The 6000-nt window shown below is 35.8% G+C and overlaps 1 non-coding gene across 1 annotated transcript; it reads left to right on the top strand.

The window, feature by feature from the left end:
* The first annotated feature begins 5359 nt into the window (after positions 1-5359).
* On the top strand, positions 5360-5466 carry LOC116871626. Its single transcript, XR_004383454.1, has one exon. It is a non-coding gene; the product is annotated as a U6 spliceosomal RNA (small nuclear RNA).
* Positions 5467-6000: the final 534 nt, after the last annotated feature.

Raw genomic sequence — 6000 nt, 5'->3', positions numbered from 1 at the left:
CATTTCGCTATCTGTGGCTGGCCTTGTTGATGGTTACCATGTAGCTTGTCCTAGGTGCTAATTTATCAGAGGACCTCAAGGCTTCAAAGACATTGGCACTTAAGTTGGCTTCTGGCTGTAATGTTCCTGGGGTTCTCAACTAAGTGAAGCTGATCTGTTTTGGTCATGGATGTGTCAGATGATGGGTGTTCGTTGATGTCACCCTTCCTCAAACTCATCTATTGATCCTGCATCTTCTCTTGGTCTGCCAGCTCCTTTCCCCTTACTCCTAGAGCCTAGTCAAATCAGAAGCCTGTGAAGGGAGCTTAGATGAGAATGCAAGAAGAATTTTTTTTAAGCTCACTACACTCTGAGTTCTCCTTTTGATTCTAGCAATCCTCTGTCCAAGAACATGCAAAAGCCACACTGGCATGACTATTTCTAGGTTTTATGAGCGATATGTAACATCCTTAGCAATCAATTTGGATATCCCTCATAAAGAATCTGAAATAGGGTTCCTGGGTGGCTCATTCGGTTAGACTGTTGACTATTGATTTCCACTCAGGTCATGAACTTAGGGTCCTAGGATAGAGCCTTGCACAGCTAGGAGTCTGCTTGAGATTCTCTCCCTTTCTCTTTATCTCTGCTCCTCCCCCTGCTCTCTCTCTCTCTCTCTCCCTAAAATAAATAAATCTTAAAAACAAAAAAATAATCTGAAAGTTACCAGGTGGCACGTTTATTGGTACAAAAGGACTTTCAGAAAGTTACCAGATGAAAAAAATAGTTTTATCTAAAGCTCAGTTCTTCTTTCATATTTACATTTGTTAGAATATTTTCATCATCTATTTAGTGCTCTACTTAAGAAATATATGTAATAGTTAATATATATATGCTGTCTTCACAGATTGATTATAAAGGAAAAACATTTAGATTTTATGTTTTTTACCATTAATTTCCTGTTACTTTAATAGCTTCAGGTGTATATATGGAATATTTATACTTTTAATTTTTTTTTAAGATTTTATTTATTTATTTGACACAGAGAGAGACAGTGAGAGAGCAGGGGGACCAGCAGAAGGAGTCGGAGAGGTAGAAGCAGGGTTCCCACTGAGAAGGGAGCCTGATGCAAGGCTCAATCCCAGGACCCTGGGATCATGACCTGTGCCAAAGGCAGAAGTTTAACGACTGAGCCACCCAGGCGCCCCATAGTTCTACTTTTGAAATAACCTAATTAGGAACTTGATGAAACCAATCAACAATTTAACTGTCTTTTGGAAACTGGAGGTGCCTTGCAGACATTAATATCAAGAATGTGCTTGAAGATGGTTGACTTTGGAATATTGACTAAAATGTCCAAAATTCCCCTACATAATGTGGCATATGTAAGTTTGGCTTCATCTGGACCCTACAAACTAGAAAATTATATAAAAAGCTGTAATTCTGCTAGGTTTGTAACTCTATATCCACAATGTGATTTAGTTTCTCCTTCCATGATATGTTTTTTTAAGGTAGATAAACATGAAATACGAGTTTTACCTGAAGTTCTTCTGAATTGCAAGATAGAATAAAAATTACAAAAAGGATTTTGTGCAATGGCCAAAATGTAAAATGCTCTCAGATTTAAAAGATAAAAACTTCTTACTCAGTTAGTCTTTGGCTTTGAACTGTGACCTGTATATTTTAAAAGTAATGAACCATTCAGATTTGCAAAACTGGAAGATAAACTCTAGGAGAGAGAGGTTCCTTGCAGTATCATTGCTGCATTCTAACTAGCCATAGATATGGTAAAACTTAAATATATTTTTAAAAGTGAAAATATTTATTACTAAGAAATAAGGTATTTATTTTTTAATTTTTTAAAGATTTATTTATTTGACAGAGAGAGTGCAGGCAGGGAGGGGCAGAGGGGGAGGGAGAGAGAATCTCAAGCAGACCCCAGCCAAGCAAAGAGCATGACGTGGGGCTTGATCTCACGACTCTGTGATCATCATGAGCTGAAATCAAGATTCGGATACTCAACTGACTGAGCCACCCAGGAGACCCAGAAATGAGGCATTTATAATTGCCTTATAATAAGTTGCTAGGGCATTATAGGGCAACTTATATAAAATTTAATATAATTTCAGTGTATTATTTATATACATTCAGTATGTTATTTACATTGATACCTGAAAGATGAGTGAAAATGTAAATGAAAAATAAGAGTATAATGTAAAGAAAAAAAGACAAGGGCTACTCCATTATCTTCCTGTATGTTGCATTGTCCAGGATTGGCTGGTGTCCCTCTACTGTTCCTTTGTCGACCGATTGATTTTTTTTAGCTTGGAAACTTGTATGAGGATTATTTTTACATTTATGATTATTACCTTACCTTTATAGTACAACTTTTTCAGAATGTGTCCAGATATTCTATTTTGTTTCACTCTTTCTGGATCAGGATAACCCTTTCAATCTGCGTGCTTTGATCCATTTTCAGTCATGTTCACCGTGAACACCATTGTTACTCCTTGTTGGATTTTCCTGGGAATTCCATCCAAACTGATCTTCCCTTGTATGAGTCACCTTTTATTTGGCATATCACACCCATTCATGGGGCTGGGCTTCCTCCCATCATCTGCACCTGTCCATCCCATCAAGGTGTATACCTCTTTTTTTATTTACGTCCTTTTTTCATCCTTCTACCCTGTCCCACCCCACAAGAAGCTAATCTTAATGATATGTGGTATCATAACCTTTTCCGTGTTTGGTCTAACTTTTAATAAGCCTAATAAATCTAAATTTAGTAGAGAATTTGGAATTTTATGCCTCTGTCTTGCAGAGGTTCATCTTGAATTGCATCAGATTTTTGTGTTAATTCTATGTATGTTCTCTTTATCAACATAACATCTTAACACGGATCCACGATATACGTTTTGCAATTTGCAATGTGACATGAAGAGATAAGAGAAGTGTCCCACAGTAAAAGCTGAGTTGGACAAAACACATCTTACATTCATGGGGACAGGGAATCCTCTCCTGCACAGCTGGGTTAAAATCACTTTCTTGCCTACCAAGCACACTTTGGGAAATGTTACCTGAGAGAAATTTCTTTCACTATCACAATAAGCAGAAGGAAGCTAACAAATCCCAACCACCGCCTAGGGAGAAACGTGACGTGTGTGATATGAATTGGTTTTTACAAAAATCTTCTGAGACTGTTTTCTTGTTGTCCTTTTTCAGTTACGGAAACCGAGGTTCACTAGTTTAGGCACCCTTGTTCATGTTCACAGCTGGTACAACCAGGCGCAGAATCTGTGCCTGACTCCAAATACCATACTCCTTCTATAAAATGTTGCTATACCCACTCATTACATTCTTTCTGATAAAAGTGGATCTCTTGAAGGATTTAGGATAAAAGGTTTTAAGCTACCTTGACTCCTTCTGTTGGTAAACAACAAAAAACAAACAAAAAACCGGCAAAAAAATTATTTTTACCTGACTTTTTTTCATTTGACTGGAAAGCAATTTCACACATCCTGTCTCCCCAGTTGGTGGAGGAGGTGAAGGACATAGATGTTAAATTATCTGGTGCTGAAGCAAGAAAGAATGTCCAAAGGAAAGTTAAAAGTTTGCAGAATAGTGTTAATGATAATTTTCTTTAGGAAAACATGATGAAACTGGGAAAAAAAGAAATTAATTTAAGTCAGAACATTGGCTCTCCACTTCCTGTATTTAAAAAAAATACATTTTAATTTTGTACGTTTTCTTAGTAATGAATCTATATTCTGAGACTAACCTTTAATGCCTTATGGGAAAGATGGATTTTTGTCAAACTGCTAGAACCTTATTGAACTAGAAATAATATAAAAGTAAATTAAAGGCTACTTGTCCTTTCAGAGGAAATGATTCTAGATTCTGCTGATTATTGAAAGAATACATTTTTGTAAAAAGGAAAACTTATAAAATTTTGCTAGAGCACTTGAATATGTTAATATCTTGTTCAGTATAAATTGCCAAATTCTGACTCTCTACTGTGCTTTGCGTAAAAATATGATACTTCTGAAGACACTGAAAGGCCAAAAAATATGTTGGAAATTAAAAGGAACTTCACTCTCCCTGGCTTCAGAGCCTACCCCTACAGCTGCTAGAATAATTTTCTTTTGACAATAGAAAGAATAGAAAGTGTCTCTGTTGCTTTTGCATGTCCCATCACTGCACACACATTTTTACAAAAACAAAACAAATTTCTAGTAAATGACATTGATAAATGATAACATCCAAAATAGATATTTGATCAAGATGGGAATTAGGGTATGTGTAGAATTGATCAAATATAAATAAAACTGTACTGACTCAGATGATTTTGAAGCATTCAGGAATTTTATCTTAACTTCTCATTAAGGAACTACTCTGCATTTGAATTAACATTCTGCTACAGAATAATGGGAAGTTTATAATGTGAGTTTAACTTTGCTGAGAAAAAAACCATCATCCCACTGAGATGTTAAAGGAGAATTCATTTGGTATTGTTCTTACACAAAAGAATCCTATTTCCTATAATTTATTTATTAACAACCTATGAAAATGTAAATTATCAGTTACATGCAAGTTAGCATTTCAGAAAAAGAAATAAGGAAGTTAGACATGGGCTTTGGTGGTTTTATTTCATTGGAACTTTTCCCAAGTTTGCCTAGTTAAAATATTTTCCTAAGGGGCTTTTCGGATATAGGAGAAAATTCAAATGAAGAATTGTATTTTATTTTTTATTATGGTGTTTTCCACTTTAAAGATATTAAAATATACTGCACAATGATCCAAGGTAATATTTTGTAAGATTGGCAAGCATAACATTTGAATTAACTTATCTGATTATATTATTACAAGGCTTATTTTCCACTTTAAAATATATCATTAAAAATGTGTGTGTGTAACATACATATGTGTTCCTCACAATATCCTTGACAGTCTCTGAGCTTTAACTCTCACATGTGTAATTTAAGGTTCTTTTGTTTCAAACTAGAGAAACTCTGACTTCAAGAATTGATTGGAGAGACACTGGGTTACTCACATCAAATATGTGGAACTTGCAGAACATGATCAAATGTAAGGACCATGGCCTCCCCGGGACTATGCGGGCTTGAAGTTCAAATTTCAGCAACAGGGTGTCCAGTTAGCTTGGTTTGGATCACATGGTTGCCTCTTGCCTAGAACAGGCCAGGGCACTTTAGATCAAATTGGGTCCAATGAGGAAAGGGTAACTTTCCTAAAGCATACCCAGGTGCTATTCCAGGGGGCTGGGGGCGGAAGGAATGGTTATTTGGAAACCAAGAAAGGAATGGGCTGATGTTTGTTGTTGCCTAGACATTTTGGAAAACAAGTGGGTATTCATCTAATAATTGTTGTGCTGACTTAGACAGCACATATACTAAAATCAGAATGATACAGAGAAGATTGGCATGGCCCCTGAGCAAAGATGACACATGAATTGGTGAAGCACTCCATGTTTTTTTTTTTAATTTAAAAAAATTTTTGTAAAATTGAATTATTGAGTTGGGAGGTCATATGTCTTTTTAGATATGATTTCACTTATGACTGAGCTACATTAAAAGCATTAATACATGAAAGTGACCATTCAGACCCATACTTCCACCATGTAATGCACTTGAACATTAAGGGATAGAGCTCAGTAAATAAAACAAAGAAAATCACCTGGAAGTATGTTCATGCTTCATATTAGCAATTTAGTCCAAAATATCCTTTCTGTCAGAAAAATGGAGTAAAAAAAAAACTATGCTAGTAGCAACAGAGGCTGGCCTAACTCCCAGACTTAACCAGACCCGAAGGCCCGAAGGAAGGTTTTTTTTTTTTTTTTTTTTTTTACTTCATGTCACAACCAAGACAAGGTGAATACACCTATTTATTCATGTGATACCTTCAAGGTTAAATTCTCCATGATCGTCAAAAACTTAAAATGTGCCCTTGTTTTCCTTTTCCTCGATAAAAGAGACTGTGTGGTATGACTTCCTCTCCTACAAAGGGACA

This window comes from Lontra canadensis, unplaced genomic scaffold (genome assembly GCF_010015895.1).
Source record: "Lontra canadensis isolate GAN:19392208 unplaced genomic scaffold, GSC_riverotter_1.0 scaffold1, whole genome shotgun sequence".
Lineage (NCBI taxonomy): Eukaryota > Metazoa > Chordata > Mammalia > Carnivora > Mustelidae > Lontra > Lontra canadensis.
The sequence above is the reverse complement of the archived record's forward strand: the minus strand, read 5'-3'. Positions and strand labels throughout refer to the sequence as shown.